The sequence below is a fragment of the Corvus hawaiiensis genome, chromosome 30 (assembly GCF_020740725.1).
Source record: "Corvus hawaiiensis isolate bCorHaw1 chromosome 30, bCorHaw1.pri.cur, whole genome shotgun sequence".
NCBI lineage: Eukaryota > Metazoa > Chordata > Aves > Passeriformes > Corvidae > Corvus > Corvus hawaiiensis.
The window spans coordinates 14210097-14234992 of NC_063242.1; the positions used below are offsets into that span (position 1 = coordinate 14210097).

Sequence of the window (24896 nt, forward strand, 5' to 3'; positions counted from 1 at the left end):
CTTTTCACATATCACTTCAAATTATTTCATTGTCATGACATGTAAAGAAAAAGATGATACCAAGAGTCAGTATATTAAGTTTTAAAACATGGCATAAAGACATCAAAGCAGCAAAATGAAAGGATTTCTAAGGTTTTGTTGAATTCAAATCAACTTCAGCAGCTGACAGTGAGATGTCTTTGTGCTACCACGTTAGGATGCAAAGTGAATGTCATTCTCTGCACTCATTTTCCTACAGGGCCAATCCCACAGCAAGATTTTCATACATATAAATGCAGCCTGCACAAGCTCTTCCACCCAGCTGTAAACCTCAGGATTATTTCCTGCTGTTTTTCAGGCAAACCAATTGCAAATACTGAACAGGCATATTTGTTCAGGCTGTATTCAGTGTCCAATAGTTCACACTTGAGAGAAAATTGGTGCCAAAAGAAACAAGTTGGAAGACAGTGGACCCACCAGAAGACCCACCAGAACTGTCAGCAGGTGAGGGATCCATGAAAGAGTCGTAAAGGCGTAATACTGAGACTAACAATGAAATTAATTTTTGTGAGATTTTCAAAGCATAGAGAAGATGTCTGGACCTGTGACAGAATGGAAGAGCAATAATCATAGGACAAGGTCAATGCAAGGACAAATGATCTTCACTGTGCAATGGCACCTTAGCCCTGATAAACAGATTTTCTTGTGTACATATAAGATATCTGAAATAGCCATCCTAAGACATTAATGGAAAAAGTAGTGTCCTTGTTTTCTGTATCAGTAAAGAAATTTAAGCATCCTGGCATTTTGCAATTAAAAAGTAATAATAATAATTTTGGGGGGGAAATTAAACCAACCTAAAGCATGGCCCAATTTGTTAGCAACATTAGCTCAGAAGTAAAATACAAAAATCCATTTTGGCCAGGAGAACAAACAAATCTCTTAAGGGGAGTTGTTTCTCAATCTATATATTTATGCATTAAGAAGACAGTATCATTACATCAGGGATCCAAAAGCCAAATTTAATTAATTTCATGAATTTGTGAAGCAGTTGATGCTGCTAGAGCTACTCATTTCTCTTTTTGCCATTATATTGTGTTCTCAGTTACTACTCTTTTTCATTACTTGCTGATAGAGTGCTTAAAAAACCCCAAGACAAACAAATCTCCTAGATATTAATAAAAGGAAGAATTTTCATAAGATATTAACTCTCCCTCTGCCCTCTCCTGAAGAAATATTATGTAAAGAAACCCAGAGTTAGGACTGGTGGGAAGCCTCCTGTCTTGAGTAGCTTTGTGGCGAGGCCCCACCAGAGACGTCAGTCTCACAACTGAAGTCAGCGGTAGGGTGCCGTCTTCCCTTCCTTATCCGAGAGTTATCCTCTCCAACTCATGGCCAAGTCAGGCAGGATTTATAGTCCACGAGGTCAGCTAGCTGCTCAAAACACCAAACAACCTCAAAAATCCCCTCTGGTGGAGGTCTTCAACCCAGCCGAAGAGTTCTTGCACCCCACGAGGGCTCAACAGCCACCTCTGTCCCAACATGGGTCCCCCTGCAAACCATCCCCCCCGGTGCCTCCTCTCCCACTCTCCTCACTCAGGGAATCTGAGACAGGGAGGTTTGAGTGTGGAACAATTGTTTATATCTTTGTGCAGGGGAAATCTGGGATTATTTATGGAAATTCGGACGTTGCTACATACCAGATGCTTTTCTGAGAAGGAAAACTTCTTTTGTTTTGAGGAGAGGGAGGGCTGGAGGGGATTATTTTTAAGGCAGTTTGGAAAAGAGCTGAATGTTTGCTCCTGAATATAGAGGAACTTCATTGAAATAAAACATTGGGGCAAGCATTTCATGTAATACCTAATGTTGCTCAAGTTTGTGAGTCTGAGAAAAACATGACCCAAAACAAGGTCTCCTTCTTCATTGCCAAAAAATAAACAAAAATTAACGAAGTCTTCATAACAGTTTGGTCTGTGCCCTGTAGGGAAAACTTGCTCCCTTTCATGCTATTGCTGCGCTAAGCATGGCAGAGGAACGAGATGTGCACATAATAAGGAAAGAATTAAAACGACACTGAAATCACAAACTTCACATTAAAATCTTAAACAATAAAAATGCAGAGTTCAGCAGAACATGGAAACTCCAGCTAATTCCTCCAGCTCAGACATACCAACTTGTCCCCTGCATGATCAGCACAGCCATTCTCCAAGTTTGCTCTATTAACACGTATTCCACAGCTCTAATTTTGTCTTTCTGTTCATAGTGGAGGTTTCAGACAAATTTCTTCCTATTAGACACCACGTTTCACCCTGGTATGGTTAAGAAGACTTCATATTTTGCTGATTTTACTGTAAATGTCCTCTTCTTTTTTGTATGATATTCCTAAAAACTGGCCCCCACAAAAGGGTTCTTTGAAACATGTGCAATTTTCTCTTTTTTAACTTCAACTTTTAACTTAAAATGCTGCTTTTTCTTGTAAATGCAATATATTAGACCAAATCATTTCCTGCTGGAAAGATTTCATCCTTTTTTTTCCCAGAATTTAACAGTGTAGCGGCATGAGTTGCCACTACAACAAACAACATATCCAGAACAAACATCAGTAATGCAATTAAGCTGAGCTGTGACACATTTTAAAGACATTTGAGATGACAAAATCGCAAGATTATCTTTTATCAAAAGGGTCTCTGGACATTCTGGGTAACCTTGGAATTAACTGTAAGATTCTCAGGCAGCCAGCACAGGCACCTCAGTGCTCCCATCCCTCCCATTGCTCCAAGGGCACAAATCAGGTGACAGTAGGAACCAAACCATGTCAGACACTGGATTCCCTACAAAGACTCATCACCAGGGAATGAGCTTCAGGACTTGCTGGTGGGATCTGCACAGGACCACACAGCAAAAAGTAAGAATTTAAAGCAATCATAAATAAAAAAGAAAAGCCCACACAATCGATGCCCTTTTCAGACCCAAAAACCCCAACCAATAGGACTGCTATGCAAATCTCCTAACGCAACACATCAGCAGCCTCTGCCTGAACCAACCCTGTTGTGGGGTTTTGTTTTGGTTCTTTTTTTTACAAATCATGATCCTCATCACACACCCCATTTATTCTTGTACCAAAATCATCGTGTCATTGCCACTCATTCTAGCAGTGCAGGACACAGCCCAGGACAAGAGGCTAAATTACTCGGACTTTGTTGCAGTGACTATAGAAGAAACACAATAGGGGAGAATTCTGCCTAGCATTGCCATTTGTAAAAGTCACAGGGCTGCTTTTAAAACAAAACATGAATTCAAGAGATTTCTCAGCTATGGGTTTGTCAATGTTTCCACAGAGTGGGTGCCATGTAAAGGTACAGGCCTTCATCTGGTAGAGGATCACCTGGCTTTCAAGGTAAAGAATTGGGGAAATAGCATGTAGCTACCTCTGTCAAAATAAAAAGTGACACAGAGAAACAACAGCTTAGACTCTCCCATTCATTCTAAAGAGGCTGAAACATGAATGCCTCTAAATTTAAACTTTGTCAGAATCCAAAATAAAACAGGATGTTCCTGTACTTAAACTAGAAGTTAGCAAGTATTAGGTAAAAAAAGGAAACACACCAAAGCTACTCAAACCACATCGAGATGGTCCAAGAGCTGTTTTCAGGAATTATTTGCATTATAGTGGGATAGTAAGTACAGCTCATGGGATTTGCAATTGCTCTATCTCTTATGTTCATCCTGGTTCACCAGCTTGAGTTGAAACACAATGAGGGTTTTTAAAATATCTGCTGGTTATAGGAAAAGAAATGGAACCAGCTCTTGTAGGCATATTGGTTTCTGCTAACATGTACTGTCCTAGTCCCAGAAAATGTTTACTGATTGTAGTATGTCTTGATTACTGAAACAAAAATATTCTTAAATTAAAATACAATAGATGTATTAAGAAATCTCTCCTAGTAGCAACAAATGAGGAACACCAAATCCTGCCAGCTCCTACATATGCGCTTCATTGTAAACTCATCAATAATCACAATTCAGCTCGTGCAGAAGTGTTGAAAGGATTGGGGCCATCAGAGAGTCATCCTCCTAGCACTGACAACCTAAGTAGTGTGCTAGCTTCAGCTAGGCTACTCAGAGTTGTAAGATGGACCTCAGGCACAAGGCAACTGCAGCACCAGATCCCCATTTGGGGGATACTGGGTACTGAAACCCTTACAGCCAACGAATGTCTCCCAAGTGGTGTCCTTGGCACCTCCTCAGCAAGCATACTAGTTCATGTATAACTTCAAGATTTCAAATTATCTTGATTCTATTAAGGAAAACCACAGGCTCAGTTTTTACACCAGACATGTTTTCTAGTGCACAAGTATTGCATATAACAGTACTTTCAAACTCGGGAGTGAAAGGACCTAACTTTAAAGGAAGTGTTTTCCATGTAAATATACAGTGTTAGAACGAATCACCACCTTTAATACAGATCATTTTAATAAGGAACAAGCTAAAATGTATTTAGTTTAGTAGCATGATAATACCTTAAATGCAGAACAATGAAGAGTTCCCACCTCTGCAAGCTTATGGTCTAGATGAGAACAGAGCCAAGTAGAAACCAATAATACTTTACAGCAGGAGAAGGAAATGGTCACATTCATTGAATTCAGAATGAGATATCATATTCAGATTAAGAAGTCTAAGAAAAAATCAATTGGATTAATCAGAAAAATATTTGGATTTAAGATACATGTAATTGCCCTTTTGCTATAAACCTGTTACATATACACTGGCTTGAAAATGGAGATCTCTTAATTGTACTGATCTTAAAAATAAGCATTAAAAAATTAAGAGGAGACATTTTAAGATGGTTTTGCTTTTAAACTGAGTATGAAGCAATAGCAGACTAGTTTCATATTCCAAAAGTATTTCATTTATTGCTTCTCTTCCCTTAAGTCCACTTAAATATTCAAGTATTTTTATGAAGGGTACTGTTTGATTTAGTTCACTGCCATGTGGCTGGTGACATGTGTATCTACTTAGGTCAAGATGACATTTTGTATTGTTATGGCATGAGAAAAACTAAATAGACACCCCTTAGATCTTTGTCCCTTACTGTAAGAGAAAAATCCCATAAGAGCCATCAAAGCACAACGCGGACTCAAAATAGCAAATTAGTAATCAAAACTACCCAACACATTCATCTTCAAAATAATCACTGAATGCACAGCCTGCCTCTCCCTGCAGAGACAGAGGACCGAGGCCTGATGATGATTGAAGGCTTGGGAATATGAATCGAGTGCAAATTTGTCAAGGAAGGGAGCGAGGGTAGGCTGCCCAGTCACGGAGTCAAGTTCTTCTTTCTCTGCCCAAGTGCTTGCAAGAGAACATTCCCAAGAAACTCTACCCATAGAATTAGGATTATGAGAAGAAGCATGTGCAGTATTGCATAAAAAAGGTGGGTTTGATAGCTAATAGGAACATAACACAGCTTAAATGGATCTCCATCCTCAAGAGGTCCATCCCATGGGAAACGCCATTGCACTTGTTACCCACATTTTGCAATGCATTCTCCCAACAGGATGAGATTTTCAGGAACACTTATGACTCAGCTGCTCCCACTGTGACACTGGATAATAACTTGTGGTTCCTTACATACTGACAGTTTAGTTCCTGTTAGGAAAAGAGGATTTCAAACATCTTCGCGGTTATGTCAGAGAATAAGAACAGGCAGATATCCAAGGATCCCAACAGCAGATTTTAAATAAACAATCCCAGTCCACCTTCCATGTGATTGATAGCAAATTTTCCTCTCCTTTTAACCAATGCTGCCACGGAAGCATTATTATACAAAAATGACAATTGTGCATCCCACTGAAGAAGAATATTAGCAGGAAAATGCATCTCCAACCACAGGATAAGAGTTATTTCCCAGATGAAAGAGCCCAGGTTTGTAAAAAGAGAACCAAAACACAGAATAAATATAGCAGAGTAGGCAGGGAGAAGCAAATGGCAGCACACAAATCAGGGATGCAACATGGAACCTGTGGTAGAGATTCGCTTCAAGCACCATTCAGCCTCTCACTGAGGAACCTTCTCATTATTATACATCCAAGGTAATGGAAGAGCTGCAGACTGACAGATTTGTTCCTCTTGCAAGGCATGATGGGCAAAGGATGCTTGAAGTGTGAGGAAATGGAGAAAATGGAGGCTGACCCTTTGGGAGAGCTAAGATGGGTGTTTAATTCGTTTTTTGGACTGTGGGAGAGCTAAATACATGTCAGGACAAGCAGAGCACTGTTAAGTCACAAGGAGCCTTGTGGCCTTGGAACATGCGCTTGCTGTGGGGAGAAGGTCATTCAGTGATTCTCACAAGCAAGAAGGTCAGAGTGAAGAGCAAGGGGACAGTAGCAGATTTCAAAGAATAATGTGAAAGCAATGTAGTTTTTTCCCCTAAAGCAGTGCTGCAATAACAATCAACCCACCCATTTTACAGGCAAATAAGCACCCTTCACATGTATTTGCCAGACACATTTGTCTTCTCTGTGTCTCCCAGCCCTACCTACATATGTCTAAGTCAGCTAAGTCAGCTTTAGGCTTCTCTTTACATCACATCTCAAAACCAATACATGCCTGTTCTGAAAAAACAATAAACTCCTCAAGGAGCCACCTATCCTGTGACCCCTCATGGTTTTCTAAGGCTCCAAATTTACTTTCTATCTTACTAAAACCTGGTAGAATGCACAAACTCATCCCTCCCTTTAGCCCAAGGACTCCCTCACTAATCCTGAACATCTGGCTGTAAAGCATTTCGGCTGCTACTTTGTACCAAACTTAACAGGTTTGTTAAAGCCCTAAGTACTATTAAAACCACCCTTACCAGCTTGCTTGAATTTCTCTTTAGAGCCTTTAACTTTGGTTTTGCTCTTAAGTTAGCTGTTAGTTTCATACACTTTTGTCTAGAAACCACTCTTCCTCAGCCCCAAATTTCACTCTGCTTCTACCTGCTACCCTAACCCCCAGCTCAGAACATCACTAATCCTTTCCCACTAGCATCCAGGTTTTAGGACCTTGCAATGAAACTAATCCACGCTGCAAGCACCTCCATCTTGGATGGAACTCAGATAATCAACAGTTTGTTTGACACCTTTCCAGCCCATGGAGACAGCGAGAAGGGACAGTGTCCCCACCTAAACCCAGCCAAGTCCTTGCCAAACCTACTATAAGGTTATAAATGTTATAAGTCCATGTTGTGTAAGTGTTACAAGTGTGTTATAAGTGCATGTTGGACCTTTCTCCCACTGTGGAGCCCAACAGCCCAAGTCACCAATGGAAATCCACCTGATGGCATTAGGTATTTCCCAGCATGTCTCTCCAGGTGTACCTGCTCCATGTGAAGACTGTTTCAGCCCTATGAATGACTCTAGTAGAGAAAGAGTCGTGGTCTTTTTTACCATGGAAGAAAAGAGCCTTAGAAAGTCTTGGTAGACATATCACTATAAATGAAGGTGAAAGGGGATCAAAGGATTTACTGACTGAATCTGTCATGAGATGTAAAGAAGAGAGCGCAACAGGAAGCAAATAATTCACAGAAGTGCTGCCCTCAGCACAGAAATCACTCAGGAGTGAAAAAAAATCTTTATGGGGCTAGAAGAGAAATAATGTGTATTAGTGCATGGGCAGCAAACAGAAATATGGAAAGGCTCGTTCTTCTACTAGCCAGCTTTGTGAAAGTGGTCTACCGCTATCTGGCAGCCCACTATTGGGTCAGGCTGATTGCTACAGACAAGGTTCCTCCAGAGTTTGTAGTGACACTGCTGTAAAAAGTGCTTTTCACTAAAATCCATATAAACAAGCCATCCACTAACACTCACTCCCAAAAACTGTACACTGTGAAATGGCACGTGAGCTGTGAAAAGTTACTCATATTCACAAGCATGCAGTGTTGTTCTGTCTATCCCCTTTCAACTTCATTTTGTGACCCGAAATCAGTTTGCCCTGCACCAGGGCAAGTTAGAGCTGACTCAAGCCCAGAGACTTCTGCTTGCACATAGGACAATGGCAATTCTCACCACAGGGAGAAAATATCTACAGCCACCGGAAATCTAATGCAGCAAGAGCAGAGCATTTTAAGGTATTAAAATCTGATCTTGCTGCCTTGTAGGAATAGTACTACAGTTGTGTAGCTGTTCTACATCATTTATCGATTCTGTTAATAAATGTAGATTTGTAGCCACATCCTCAGCAGACAGCAGCTATATAAACAATTATGCCTGATGACTTAAAATAAGGAAGATTAATACAGCACTGTTTCTCTAAATGCATATCTAATTGAGACAGAACAGAAAGAGATAATTCCTTTGTATGTTAAGGTCAAAGCAAGATTGTGCTGGCTTTTGCAATATCCTCATATCTAGAGAAGGAACAATGTTTTTTTCCCGACTGTTGATACTGAATGTTGAGCTAGTCAGAGTCCCTCACTAAAAGGCAAATATTAGAGGTTTCTTCGGTCAACTCTCTTAACACATCAATCAGCAATCAAAGTTTTGAGACCTCTCAAATGCTGTTTGCTGGAGAGACCAGAAATGGTATTCCCTGGCTCTTTCTTCAGATGATCAAATAGGCAAGAACAATGTCCTGGTCTGTAACTAAACCACAAGCACTGTATGTCATGTGCAGATCAGTCGGAATATGCCACACAACTCTTACGTGCTTCAGCATCAAAATGCATTTTGTACTCAGCCCATATCATGTTTGTCAAGATTATACTCTTTCTGTGAACTCCAACAACTTTTAAGCTAGAATTGGAGGCATATTTAACTAAACCAGCTGTCTTCTTAAGATACCCATTTAACTCCAGCAATAGAAACATCAGCACAGTTACAGAGGGCTATATTAAGAGCTAGTAATGATTTATAAGACAGGAGAACCACAATGACTGAGAAAACAGTCCCAAAAGGGACCTCAGGAGATAATCAGGTTCACCTTCTGCCCCCAAGACCCTTGCGCTGTCATTCCTTACTGATGTTTGTCTGAGATATTCTTGCTCCAGACTTCAGCCTAGTGCTCCCTAGCCAATTAATTCTAGTACTTCACTGTCCTTTCTGCTAGAATTTTTTTCTAGAACCTGCCCTGCACCTTTTTGCTGCAGTTTTAAAACCTTTGAAAATCACCCTTATTCACCAGAGACCTGGAGAAAGCGTTACTCCTTTTTCTATGGCACTAGTCACTTAAACACTTGGAAACTGCAATCCCAGCTCCTCTCAAGCTAAGTAAGCCCAGTGTTTGAACTTTCTTTTTGGTTCCTATATTACACTATTTCTCTTAGTTCAGCCATTTTAAAATTTTGTTTCTATTTTTCTGAACCCCTGACATTTTTGTTTAGTTGAAGTGCCCCAAGCCAGACACTGTACTCCAGCTGAATCCCAATCATTTTGGAACAGAGCAGGAACTTTCTTCACACATCTTGCAGGCAAAAACTAGTTTACAAATCAAAGTACATCTTTTTTTTTAAAAAAAAAACATGGCAATCACAACTTTCTATTCAAATCGTGACACAAAACAATCCTTAGATACTTTTCAGCAAGAACAGTTGTTCTTTTTCTGTTTGTGTAGCTCTTGCTTAACTGTACTACCCCAGATTTATAATAGCAGATACTACTGTACTGAACTTGAAATTAATGAACTCAATCCCATTTCCTCAGGCCATTTCTCTAAACCCATTCTCCAAGCATCTCCTTGGTTAACCCAATCACTCCTTTACTTTCCTCCCTCCAATCAGAACTACAGTTCTACAGACTTACTCATTCAAAAGTAATGGCAGAGATCTCTCAGCCACAAATCACAGTCATTACAGAGTTTTTGACTACAGTAAGGAAAAATTTAAGCAAAACACGAATGAAGAAAAATGAATGAGGAGAAAGATAAGAAGCTTATGGGAAGCTTATGGGTAGCTAACCAACCCTCCTGACAAATGTCTGATAACATGGATTATGACATGCTAGGTAGGAAAAGAAGATATTAAATGCTCAATAATAAGTGCCATTGACAGAGACAACAGACATGGAAAATCTATCCATCTTGGGAAGAATAAGAAAAGAAAAATCCTATGTCTAGATTACAATGAAGAAAAGCACTTTTTTTTTCTAAATGTCTTGCATATTCTAGTCATGAAGCAGTGAAAATCAGAAAATTTGACCTCATATTCTGTTGTGAGTATGACCACTCAAGCATGGAGGAAAACTTGGCAGCTGATAAAGATGAAGATATTCATGATTTTATCTGTGAGACAAGTGGTCTAGTGCATAGCTGCACATGGAAAAACAGCAGAATTAAGTTAACCAGTTGAATCATCTGGACCATGTCAAAGACAGATTTGAAAGCCATAAGAGGATCTTTTTGGTTTCTCAATCATAGCTCAGCTATCATCTGAGCTGTTGCTCTCAGCCATACCAGAGAAACTTGAGACACTTACTGTGCAAAAACCTGCAATCCCATGACTCTGAATAGGGTCCTTCTCAAACATGGTCACTTGACAGGAGGTATCTGTACAGGACAGGGAGTGCCCAAAGCTAAAAGCAAAAGTCAGGCCCTGTCAACAGTTTTAAACTAGACTAATGACACATGAGCTCCCTTTTTGATTCCTCCTTGTCTGGATTCAAGGTCCTCTTGAAACTCTTCCCAGTGCTGGGGATTTAAGACATCTTTGCCTATGGTACCAGTGCTTACTCTGGCCTCTCTTTAAGTGTCAACGTTAATATTTCTCTCTCCTCCATCTGTTTAAACCTTAAGAGCTGTAAAAGCTTTCTGATTACTACTGCCTTTCCAAGTTTGGTTGAAACAGGCTAATGGGTTCAAAGAGGGTGGGAATATTAAAGCAACATACAAGAGGACACACAGATCTCCTGACTACACATATAACAATTCCTCAGGGTTGATGAGTGCTTTCTGACTTGTGTCAAACTCAACTTCATTGATATCAGCAGGAAGTTTGCTGAAGGATGTCATCTCCCAGGCTCCGCAAACAATGTCTGCCTACTCACTCTTTGTTTTGTTTATCATATAAGGTTTGCACAGAATTAGATTGTTGTTAGGCCTCAATTTAATAGGTGTATGTCTGCATATGGATTATTATAGGAATAGTCAATGTTGTGAGGCTCTCCAAGTCCCTTCCTAAGACCAGAATTCACTTGTCTGTTCGTGGTTTCTGTACTGGGGAAGTAGTATTCTGCTTTGAGATTCTGTGGTTATTTTGCCATTTTGATCTATTTGCCATCTAATTCAAAACAAGACATACTAAATCTACTTTTTTGACAAATACCTGACAGAAAACTTTGTCTATAAGAAAAGAGAAATAGTAATTTTTAAAATTAAAAGCCATTGAACTGCAGATCTTCATCCACAGTTTTAAAATACTCTTTGAAGTCAACACAGACATTAAACCCAGGAAAGAAAGAGTAAAACTGGGGGTATAAAGTAAGATGGGTTTACCAAAAGTTGAACTTTTCAGAATAATAGGTTTCCAGACGAGAGAAATGAACCAGTTTTCCTATATCTGGACTTCATTAAAGTTCTTTCTACAGTGTCATATGGGAAAAGACTATGACGTAGAAAATAGGAATTGAATTCAACAATTGTAAGATGGTAAAAAAGTAACTACGGGGAAGGATGTGCTGACAGCAAAACAATTGGTCTGAGGGGGGAGGTTTCCTTGGAGCTCTTCAGGAACCTATGTATTTTTTGCTCATGCCCCTGACTCATAATCAGAATCAAGAGAACAGGGTGCCATAGGGTGGGTAACCTAAAAACTGACTTGTGCACCACCTGCAATGCACGTATTTAATGTGTGTCCCAGCGTGCTGCTGGAAGCTGCCACTGGCAGAAAGGGCAGGTCCATGGATACCCACCCCTGAAGGTAATAACATTTTTTGGGGTGGGGGGACAGGGCACAGGGAAGGAATTTCTCAGTTTTTCTCTGTCTGGACATTGAGAAGAACCAGATGACCTCGAGGCATGAAGCTCTGGAAATCAGTCAGCTTTCAGCAGTGCCAAGCATAAGGTCAGTAAGCTAGAAATCCCTAAGATTTTTTGTCATAGTCTGGGGTTTCACTAGTTTGATGAGGAGCAGAAAAAACAATGAGTCAATCAGTAACAGGAAGAGCAAGAACCGCACCTATGATGTCACTGTAAAAGAAAAATGTGGTCCTGATATATACGGAGACAAAATTATTTTCCTACTCCGCAGGAATACAGATTTCATTATAAAACACTTTAATGAAACCGCCTCTGTAATATCATTCGGACCCAGTCATGCATGAAAACACAAACTGTAACAGGTGTGGATTCCTAAAATGGATTAAGCTAAACCAATTTGACTTATACACCCTGCAAAAAGGAGGCTGAAAGCAGATACAACGTTATCTGTAAGAAACAGCAGGGAACACCAAATGCAGATCCTGATAAAAGGTACTTACACTGCCAGACAAGATCAGCATAATAGCAAAAGGTATAAATAATCACGAATACATCCTAGCTGTAAATTAGAAATATTTTTCTAAAAGAGATAAACAGTACCCTGACCATAATCCCAAACTTGCTAATAATTGATTACAAGAGGCAGCAGACATAGAAAGTCTATTCTAGTCCAGTACCTTTCTATTCCTCCTAAAAAATAGTCATCCTCACCACTGAGAATGTAACTAAACCCAGCATGTTATAAAGCTGGCAAATTAGATGGGGTAAGCTGCCAAACTGAGGTCTACCTCAGGCCAAATTAATAGGTACAGAATTGATTTTTTTTTATGTGGTACAGTATGTATAAGGGAGACATGTAATCTATAAAGTTGTTTTTCTGCATTTCATGCCAAGAATTTTTCTTAAGACCTGAAGGCTCGACTATATAATCACTAATCTTTCAAAGTGACTAACTTCAGCCAGAATAACATACATACTAGGTCAGCCACCTGAATTAATTTTTTTTAAAATCCACAAGACATTAATTCAACATGATCAAGACTTTCTCTGTGAAGCCCCAGTGCTAGTCTCTGCTGGGAGGAATTTTCCACTTTTTTATTTCAGTTCGAATAAATAAATTTGAAATGCATTCTATAGTGCCCACATGGTAAGAAATAACAATTTACAAAAAGAAAAACCATGAAGCAATATAATTCCACAGCACTTTAGATGAAGCCACATGAGTTCACGCTGTATTTTGGACTAAAATTTCTGTTAAAGGGCTATTGTACCCAGAAGTTGAAATGTGGAAAAAGTTAAGTGTTTTGTAATAGGGGGTTATTCCCAGAAACAATTCTGCTACTCTGGTGATGTACTAATTTAAACAGCTTCACTCCTCTTTAGGCAGTCCTCATTTGTTTATTTATAGATCATTCATTTATTAATACTATTTTCCACTGACTAAAAGACATCTCCCCTATAGAGTCACATGAGTGTGCAGTGCAAGAATAGGATAGACTGAAGATGGCAAAACATATGCTTTCCAAGAGTAAAAGTTCATTTTTTGCGAGTGTTTTTCTATAAAACAAAGGCCAGAAGGAATTACTATCAAGCTCCTTAGGAGACTCCACTCCTACAAATAAACACATGGGTTGAAAACGGACCTCTATACCAGGGATCATCTGAGAACTTGGAAAGTGCTATGATGTTATGTGCACATGCTGGCATCCAACAGAGAGGACAATTAGTGGAGGGCAACACACTTTGTTGCTTTTGTGCTGTTTGTGGAGCACATGGCACCACACCCCATTGTGTACGGGGCACTTCTGACAGCAAAGTCTGGAGAAGGGAAAACAGCTGATGCCATGAAGATTTTTGCCTTTTATTTTATACCCCTGTTATACCTTTTTTACAACTTCTGTATTCTTAGTGCTTTTTGCCTACATTCTTGGACTTGTTTGTCAAGCTAAGAGACTAAACATTTTAGAAGCTTCATAGCTAGGGATCAGTGTGCCCCAGACCCCAAGGTCCTCTCCAGAACACATTCTATAAACGAAGATAGAACCATCCAGGGGATGGCTCCTTGGGGAGGGGGGCTCATTGCAGCCTCTCATTGGGGAATTTTTGCTAGATATGCTAATTAGTAAAACCTATAATGTTATACCTGATCTTTTGGGGGGCATGGTGGTGTGCATTTCGGTGCATTTGACCTGGTTGTGTGCATCTAAAGATCCTTAAAATAAATACCAAGGTAAAATCCCTTTTCCCCTTCTAACCGTGTATGACTTGATTTTAAGACCAGGAAAAGGCATCACAGCTACTGCCAGAGAAGGAAAGATTGTAAACAACATGGAAAGTTTGGATATGAGTAGAGAGGAAACAACTATTGTAGCCTTTCAAGAAAGATGGAGAGGATCTGTAATGACAGGACAAGGGGAAATGGTTTTAAACCAGAAGGTAGATTTACATTCAGTGTAAGGAAGAAATTCTTTATTATGAGGGTGTTGAGACCCTGGAACTCATAGCTCAGAGAAGTTGTGGATGCCCCATCCTGGAAGTGTTCAAGAAGCAACCTTGAACAACCTGATCGAATGAAAGATGTTTGTACCCACAGCAAGGAGGTTGGACTGGATGATCTTTAAAGGGCGCTTCTCACACCAGCATTCTGTGATTCTGTTTCTATAGGTGTTCAACCAAAACATTCAGGTTTCAAAATGAAGAAGCTGCATACCCTCACACAGATTATATCAGAAAATTGACTTTTTCTTACTGTAAAGGATGCTTAATGATTCTAAAAGCCTAGAAAGTTAATCCAGAAAGTGAATTTTACTGTAAGTTGTTTTCATGCCTTTGTTTGTTTCTACAGTTAGAGTGGGGGGTTTTTCCAGCTTTTTTCTAAATTTGAATGCAAAAAAAGTTTCAGCGGAATCCCAGTAGTTTAACTGCTGCTTAGTTCTGTAAAACTTTCCTATTGAATAAAGAGTTCTAACTTTATAAAAAAAAAAGGATGCCACCACAATCCTGGTGAAACCCTCCATAAGCAAATATGAAGATCTCGTACTCTCCACAGAGCTCACACATCCTATTAACCCTGTAACTTAGGGAGGCAGGTGAGAACATTTCCATAGAAAGAATTTCTTTCTGAGGTCTCTGCCAAGAAACCCTGAGAAAAGTTGATGTAAAGTTTACCTTTACTTTTACCCACGAGGGTTTTCATTCTCAAATAAAACAAAGTGCATGCAGAAGTACCATGTTTGAATTAGATATAGATAAATCACCTCTATTTTGAGCAGGGATCAAAATCTGCTGGCCTAGAGATAGTTACAGACATCTAATCAAAGTCACCCAGACCTGTGCTCAAAACTACTTCGGATTCACCTCAGATCATAGGTTTTCAGATACATTTTGCCAACTAAGGCTTAAACAAAGGACTCCATGGTCAAAAGTCACAACTTTTGCCTTATTCGAGGTTTTGACCCATTGTATGATTGAACCCAGCTTCTAACTTTTTTACACCTTGGTCAGCTCAGATGGAAAAGTAGGTAGGAAAACACTTCACTTGAAACCAGATGCTCCAGCTAAGCCAAATTCCGTAGAAAAATAAGGGAATATAATGCTTTCCTTAAAACAATCACCACAGTCAATAAAATGTGCTGTGGGGGAATGCAAATATAGTCTCTCACAGAATATAAATAATAGATTATGATTTGTTAAACAAAAAGAAACAACACAAACAGGACATACATGAAAATATTAGGTTCCACAGAACAAAGTTAGCCCTTAAGTCTGAATTTTGCAAATGTGTATATATATATATATCTCTCTCTTTACTCACATGAGGTACTTGGAATTCAGTGGGATTAGTTTATGCATAAATAAAAGAAAGTCTTGATATATATATATAGATATATATCTATCTATATATATATATCTATATATATATTTCCACAAAGTGTGAAAGTGAGTGTTTTCCATGCATTTTAAATTTAGTATCAGATTTATTCTATCTTTCCTAGCTGACAGATTCACCAAGCAATAAAGAACAAATAGCAGGAAAATAAATTGCATTGCACCTATTCTGTAATGTTCAGAGCACAAGCTGATATATCAAACTCAGTGCTAATGTTCATGTGCACATCATTCTTTCTCACTGGTTTAAAGCACTCAGATTACTTTTTTTTCCCTGTTTATTTCATCTCCACATAGGCTTGTGCATCCTTGGCACAGAGGACATTTTCACACATGTCAAAGAAGTCTCTGAGGTACCAAATAAACAGACTCTTCTTAGTGAAGTCTATATTTTATCCAGGTCCATGGAAAAAGCAAAGCCAAATAAAGATTATGTTTTAAGGGAGTCCACAAGTCTGGGAAAATTCTTTGGTTAAACTTTTTTTTTCCAAAAAGATGGCAAATCAAGGCAAGATGCTACTTTTTAATCATGACAGGGTATGGAAACAGTGAAACAAGAAACAGTAACTGGTTTTAATTTTCCAGAGGGGTATTTTTTTTCTATTTATTTATTGAGTCCCTGCAGGAAACAACCCAGTGAACACTAGAAATTGCAAGTTTGTTCTGCAAGGCTTAAATCTCCCCTCAATTCTTGCATTTTTCAGCTAATATTTCAGCACTGGTCTCATTTCCAGTATTTACTTCCATTAAAGGCTAAAGAGTAGAAAAACTTCATGGGATGTATTCACAAGTAACACACACAGGACTCCAATCTTCAGTGCCTGTTCCAGCAAGGCTGCTCGTCAATACAACAAAAATAGGAAAATTATGGTAGGGTCCACCCACACCCCATCTAATAGCAATGGTGAGTGAAGACTAAAAAGTGGAAAAAATGTGATTTTCTTTACACACATGGAAATTCAGCAGGTTCCTTTGAATAGTGTGATTTCCCTGTCATCCACAGAGCTTCCTGTAACCAGTCCTGGAAAGGAAAGTCACTACATTTTAATACTGGGGAACTTCCTTTGCACAGCACCACATGTAAATTGGTAAAAATTATTCTAAATTATATAATTATGGGAGCACAGAAATAAACACAATGTGCTGAGAAGACTCCATGCAGCTTTTGTAGATGGAAGTCAGATCATTATGCTGATGCAGCTCCTGGAAGGATTCAACAAGTGTGGACCAGAGGAGATCAAATTGATCTGATAATTTTGGATTTCCAGGAAGTATCTCACCAAAGGCAGAATGGCAAATGAAGTTCAGTGTAAATAAATGTGTATGTACTAAACAAATCCTAACTTAAACCTCACTATTGCCCCTTAGAGACAAGATTTTAGGATCACACTAGGTAATTCCATTTACCTGACTGCCCCATAACCATCAAAAAAGCAAGTCAAATGCCAGAATTTGTCAGGTAAGGAGAAGACATCAAAACAATTGCATTAGTCTATGTGCACCTACCTGCTGCATACTGAATATAGTTTTCAACCCACCATCACAAAATGGATATAACATAGCTAGAAAAGGCCCACAAAAAGACAAGAAGGATGACAAAAATCATGAAGCAACTTCTGTGAAAAAATTGATTTAAAAGACTAGGACTCTTCACCTAGTGAGTGAGAAGGAGGATATGAGCAAAGACTTCATTATACCAAATTATATAGGAAGTAAAAGCATCGAAAGCAATTGCCAGGTGGTACAAAGTACATAAAGGAAGGGTATATTTTAAAGCATTATATGCTTAAAATGGGGAATCATAGTCAGAAAGCATTGTGGATGTCAAAGTTCACATTGTTAAAAGACGTAATTAGACCAAATCATAGAAGAAAAGTTTTTTATGAGCTGTCCGATGTCAAGATACTCATTGCTAGCTCGGGAAACCACTGAATTCCATCTCACTGGAGGCTGAACAGTGCAGCAGGAAAGTGTCACCACCAGCTGTCCTGTGGGAGCAGAAGTCAGGCCATTGAGCTGTGTGTACGTGAGGCATGGCCGTGCCACTCCTGCTCATGGGGAGACTCCCATGGGTCTGCTTCAACAGGCAATCCATAAACATCAGATTGCATCATTCCTCCATATATGACATCAGGGATTGAGGAGGTTTGGGACCCTGGTCTGTCACCAGCCTGGCTGGACTTGCAATGCAAACATCTTCTTCAGTGGGAGCAGCACGGCTTTTTTTCTGCCTTTGGTAGGGCACAGCTCTCCCACCTTTGACTATTTGTTTTATTGTTCTGTGCATCTCTCCACAGACTCTTTTCCATGGGACTGTGCTGACAGAAACAAAAATGCATTCATTTCACTGACACTTCCCAAGGGAAGGCATGTCCTAAACATCATCATTTTTAGCAGCTTTCTGTGCGCAGGGGTGATAAGATGGCTCCCCAGAGAACGTGTGCGTGTGTCCCCTCAGTAGCTGTTTTCCCTCCTGCCGAGCACAACTTGTTGGAATTGCACACGCAAACCCAAGGACTTTTTTTACTCCACCCACGCACTGCCAGGAGGTTTTTCAGACTTTCAACATGCTGTTTCCAGGGTGACCATTGATCTCAGATTTCAAACATTGCCAGAGCCGCATATCCTCTTGCTATTCTCTCCTCCCTTTGGAAAAAGGCATCTGCGAGCCCAATTTTGCTATAAGGAGACCCCACACTACAGATACCAGTGGAGCTCTAACAAGCCCATTACCTAATGCCTGGGGGTTCCTCTTGGTCTTGTATCTTACACAGTATGTACACACCAAGGAACTATAAAACACTACCAAAACCATGTGCCTTGGGGTAATTGAGTCCTCAATGTTTAGTTTCTTCTCGTCCTCAAAAATCCTTACAAGTAAGGGGTTTGGTCTCATTCAGGGTATCTAGATTTTGTGGGGAGGGTCCTTCCAGTGTAAGCAGACGTATAGTGGTTGTAACCCTTTTTTGGCTGCTTCCCACACCCTTACTGTTCAGGAAAGCCAAAAAGACTGCAAGGAAGACCCTGCAAGGGAAAAACTAAATTCATTGCATATGCACTTGAAAGACAGGAGACAGGGACCCAACAAATTTTGAGAGGGCTCCAGAAGAGAGAAAGGAAGCAAGCAGGACAAATGGACACAATCAAACCTCATGCAGTGATGTCTGCATGTGTCCACTGCCCCTCCAAATGGGGACCCTGCAGCCCAGGCACAGTATTTCCAGGAAGAGCAAGCCCACTGTGAGTCGGTGCTTCGACCTCCTGCCAAGCATCCCAGAGACTGTACAGCCTCCAGCTCCTGCTTCCCACAGAGAACGGGGCAGGATCAGCTGTTTGAGCAATCTGTGTCTGGGAAACAGGGACAAAATCAAGGCCCAAATAGAGCTCTTTTATGAGGTCAGTAAACACAAATCCCCAGTAGCTCATATAACCCTAAACATCAGTGTCCTCAAAAGGTCTACCTCAACCACTTAGTTAAGGACACAAACCTAAGAAGTCCTGCTAACACAAAATACTGTGCTGAATGCCATATATAGACTCTGGAGAGAAGAGACAAAAAGCAGCCTTCTTTATGATTCCCTTTTGAACTCACTGCATTATTTCTGGCCTGTACATTAAAACAGATGTCTCATTGATTTCCCAGTCACAAAGAAATCATTCTTTTCTTGTCTTGTGACGGATGTTTCTTCAGATGAACAGCTTCGACTTCAAACAGAATCTTTACCTCATGGAATAACTTTTCCCAAACTGATTTTAAAATATCTACTAGCAAACTAAAGCCAGCCTCATTGTATTTCTTATACAAAGGGTGAGCAGAAATGTTCTTTTCAAAATTGTACAAAATGTCACTGCCACTTGGCATTTTTGTCCCATAAAGCACTGATCACAATGGAACATAACAGGTGCCTAATTAAGGAGCATTAACTTACCAATGTTTTGAATCTCATTATCAACCCTGAAAGAGTAAGCCCCAGACATATCTATGTTTCACTTCAATGACCTCTCCTTCATAAATGAGGGGGAGTTTAATGCACTTTAAACTTTCTCAAACTACTTTTGTAGAGTTTGCTTACTCTGTAATCCCTGGAAAAAACATTAAACAAAAGGGAGGGAAAGCACAGAAGTATACAAATAACATTTTCTACTTTAAAAGTAAAATGCCCTGTGCTGAGGTAAAGGAAAACTGGGGAAATAACTTTGTGAATTACTGAATTCAAGAAGGGAAATATTTTATATACCATTTGGGGTTTTGGTTTCAAGAGGGGCACAATAATAGAAGACTAGCTTGGCCTTTTCCACTTAGTCCATGGCCACACAAATCCTTTGTCTCACTTGAACTCACTATAAAAGGGGAATAAACCTCTCCCATGAGCTACTTAGTTAAACAGAGTCTGGTGGTGGGGAAACACTTGATTACAATTTTAACATGGCTCTTGATTTAGCCAGGAGATTAATAAAGCCAGCAGACCTTTTTTCTCAAGAGATTACATCAACAATAAAGAAAAGAGAAGGTAATACATCTTACAATGAATGTGGCATGTATAGCTACATGCACCAATTATATCACAGGCTGCTTCTACCTGACCAGAGCACACCTGAGCATCTGCTTCTTAAGAATATGGTTGCAGTAGCTGTTTGCCTGTCAGGCAGTACTTAAAAGGCATCCTACAAAGGACCAAAAATGCACTCACAAAGTCATTACTTTAAATCAGCAACAAGCTTGTAAACAACTTCCTCATTATAAATTAATTTAGTAGAAGGTCCAGGTTTATAATTTAAGAAAAAGGCAAATATGAGCATTGGAAATGCCAAAACTTAGTCTCCAAAAGACTCTCTTATGTGAATTGCTCATCTTCATCACAGCTATATCCAATGCCTGCTTCTGTTTTTCAGGTAACACTGTGTAACATAAAATAGAGAGTGGTCTTGGAGACTGGGACTTCAGATGGTGAACACTGGAGTTCCTGCCCATCTGTCTGATGACCACTCTGTTTACATACCTGTGTATACAGACCTGCAAAACAGGGACAATACCAAACAAAACCAAAGCATAATTAAAGGGTCAGAACCACAAGCTTTTCAGCCCTGCAAATTTGAAACATCAGAACATATCTCAAAAATTTTCCTAGTGAAAAAAATTAATCACCTCAAGCGTTTTTTAAAACTTACAATTTGTTGCAAAAATTCTTTTCAAACAGAAACAGTTTTAAAAAAGTAAATGTCGGTCATACAGAGAAAAGAAACATTTTGTTCCATGACAAATCCTTCAGCAGCAAGGGCAGCACATACCTCCTTCTGTTTTGCTCTGTCTTATCAAAAGGCTTCATGGGTTCTGGTAAGGTAACATAGCACTGTGCTTGATCTTTATATAGAGTCATAAAATATTCTGGGTTGGAAGGGTCCCACAAGGATCATCAAGTCAGAGTATGGCTCCGGCTCACATGTGGATGTAACTAAGGGATACCTGCAACCACAGATCATGATAACTGGGCCACAGATAGGTCTGGCACATAACACACACAAAGGTCCATGGCTGCTTAGGTGCAGAGGCATGCATGAAAATACCAGAAGACCTGGAGTTCCAGCAACACAGGCTACATTATCCTTCAACCAACCCCAGAAAACCACCTATTTTAGGAACTGCAGGAGCATGGGTTATGCTCACATACAAAAACAAACACGTGGGATGACATCCTCTCCACATGAAAAGAGGAGTCTGTAATCTCTGTGGGTGTCAATTTAGCATAATCCCCACAGAAAGGCTTAGCTTGCTTTAAAATACACAGATGTTGTATTTAAGAAGGGCCCATTCATTTCAAGCCCAAAATACATAAACTTGCCTTGAGTAATAAAGCAAAAAAGGTACTTTTTGCTGATGTGTTGTGGTTTAGGATTTCTGAGGAGGTGAAGTATGGGGCTCAGTTGTTGTTTTTGTTTTCTGAGGGGGTTTTATTATTATTAAGTTTTAATTTAGTTTGGCTCAATCTTTATTTCGCAGGTATGTAAATACAGGGAATCCAGGGCCAATAGCTAGAGCAATAATTCTGGTAAAAATGAAACACAGAGCTTTAGGCTATAAACGTAAGACAAAAATCAAAGGATTTAAATGAAATCTGACATGGCAACTCATTAAATTCAAGAGTATCCATGATATTTTATTAAACATCAGTTAAGTGCATCTTTCAACAAGATGAATGCAAGTTCAGGAAATGAAACAGGCATTGCCTAAATACTTAACATGCTAGAGACAAAGGAAATGCACCACTGTGTCAGAGGAATCACCCCAGCTAGTCCACAGCCTTGTCTTCAAGACTGGCCATTTCAGCATTTCCTGAGGCATTTATCTCCTTTCTAGAACAAACTCTAAAACTGGTCTCAAGACTGGCTGACTAAACCGAGAACAGTATTTTTGATGAGGCCACATCACTGCGAAGATATCAGAGCATTCAATTGTTTGGCATCCTATTTCTTAGGCATTTGACTAGTGAGTTTGATTCTGGCGGGGGGGTTTTATGTGCTGAACGCAAAGCTTTCACACCACTCAAATACCGACTTTCAGGATATAAAAAATGCCATACTGGGTCACAGTCAAACTCTCAGGGTGCAGTTCGGTTTCCAACCATGTCGAGGTGATTCAGTGGGAGAGACAAGAGACCTACAGCAAGTAACTGAGATGATCTTCTCTCATTCTGGAGATCTCCCGTATGTCTGCTGGTTGGCTTTTGTTTAAGATCTTTTTCTGTGGGTTCCTCTGATAGGGTAATTCAGAGTTCCAGATGTTTCTTCCAAAAGCATGTTACTTTCTAGCTTTCTTTGAATTTTATCTGTCATTCACTCAAGTAAGTTGAGTCCATCTGATTTTCTCCTCAGTCACACTCATTGAAATAACTTTGTGCTATTACATGGTGCTTTTTGTCTCTTATTGCGTATCATTAGCAAATAAAGCAACTTCTATCACAAGATATGAATTCAGCTCCCTTTTTGGAAATATTTTGCTATAATATTCTTGGAGTTTGCCAAGGCAGGAAGGGGTATTTCTCAAAACACTTTGTTTCTCACACCATAACTGTCTAAACGCTTTTAACCAGGATGAGCAATTAAATTAAACGTATAAACCAACTTTCTTTTATTTGTTATTTTGTTTTATTATGACCTAATTAAAGTTTATTAATAGGCTGCAAAAGCTATGCCAGTTACATTCAGGTATATCATGATAGTATTAATCTTTTATTTCACTTTCAATGCTCTCTATTAAGCAAGAAGAATCATTCAATGCAGATGTTGCTACTCTATAATTACTCATATTGCCTTTTGTCCTCTTGAAAGATATGCATCCAACACAGTAAATAAATTAAAGAAGGTTAATTAAAGCAATAAGTATGTTAAAGTAATGAGACCTTTAGATAGTTAGCTACTGTCTTCAGTAAATAAAGTTAAGAAAAGTCTCTTTTCCTGTGTATGTGTAAATAATTAGGACTTAGAAGAGGGTATATCAGAGGTTTCTCAAAAATAAGTGGTCCCATTCCTGGCATCTTGAGAGCTAACAATGTATGTTGATCTGTACTACAAGCAGCCCTACTGTTCCTCTCACTGCTCAGACATACACTGAACGGCAATTCAAAACAGATTTGCCCAGTACAGCAAATCAGAACCTCAGCCTCCAGGGAAGGAAAAGTGGCTAAGAACAGGGAAGCTTAAGTAGCTGCAAAAGTAATCAGAGTGTGACCATTCTCCCCAGCCCCTCCTGTTTTAACAGGCTACAAGAAACATAGCTTGTTTTACCACACATCTCTGGCCGTGGCCGTGCTCTCCTACTGTCAGAGCTTTGTAAGCTGTCCGAGATGTGCATGCAGTCTGCTCCTCAGAGGACTCCAGACTGCTACAGAGATTATTTTTATCAATGTTATCACAGGCAGTAGATTAAAGTCATCAAGCTTCCTCAGCAACACTTCAAAGTAAAAGAAGGAACAAAAAGAACTTAAGAACACTTACCAGCCTGCAAGGAAAATCAAATCTCAAAATTAGTATGTTAGAATAGAAGGTGTTTTGCTCTGCCAATTTTAAAGGACCAGTTTCCAAAGAATATTCCTTGGGGGCAGTATGACAGCCATTATCCATGGCTGCCATATAGATGAAGCAATATGCCTTATTTCATGAGAAAAATCAATAGTGACCTTATCACTAGAAATAAGAAGACTGATTTTGTCTGGCTTCTCTGCATTATTCTGCATCTGGTTGTGAACTCTAGGTTGTCCATAGATACAGAGCAGCCACAGAGGTTACAGTCAGCACTGAAAAGCCAATATCCTGGTTGCTCACCTCCCTTGGACCATCATGCATATGTCTCAGCTGACACTTGTCTGCCCCTCCATGCAGCCTTTTCTCCACTTTTTGTGGCTTGACACACCAGACTCATAACCCAGCATGACACATAACCCTGCATGCTCTGGCCTGCTTTAAAAGCATTGCAACAGGTGCTAGTCTCCCTTGTGTGATAATGCTGTGATACCACATATAATCCACTACACCAGAGCTCAACCCCTGGGCCATGGCATGGTTCACAAAGAGAGCCTAATCCTTCTTTTCTTTAAAAGTATGAATGGCACCAACATTTTCCTATAGCCTCACACTTTGGGGTGAAAAATTCCTTCTTCAAGTTCAAGGTGTTTCTGGCAGTCCACCATTCATCCTGTTACCCAACACTCTCTTCGGGGCAACAGGAGATCTCAGCACCATCCAGGGAAAGTAAAAATCCTTTCTAATCTACAGGGGATGGTTTGAGCAGCCACAGCATGAGTGATATGAAACATAAGCAAGGTGACAGGAGAGGGAGTCAGAGCAAAGGGAACTTCTGAGCCTGAGGACTTTTTCAGAGGGTAGTGGAAAAACAATCACATGACTATGGTAGTTTCTTCCAAAGGGCACGCCATGACGGAATGAGTCCAGTATCCATGAGCTCTTTGATCTGAGCTGTAAAAATAAATTATTTATGGGGTTAGATGGTATCTTTGGGAGTTCTGGTAGTATTGTCTTTAAATTTCCTTTAGCTGTGCCTAACAGATGGGCAACATGTTAGTGTT

General features: G+C 39.7%; 1 long non-coding RNA gene across 2 annotated transcripts in view; it reads right to left on the bottom strand.

Annotated features, from left to right (window-relative positions):
- LOC125318534 overlaps positions 1–21225 on the bottom strand; it is a 45613-nt gene extending 24388 nt beyond the window's left edge. For both annotated transcript variants that reach the window (XR_007200412.1, XR_007200413.1), the window contains exon 1: positions 21106–21225. This is a non-coding gene — a long non-coding RNA (uncharacterized LOC125318534). The remainder of the gene's footprint in view (positions 1–21105) is intronic.
- Between the last annotated feature and the right edge of the window lie 3671 nt (positions 21226–24896).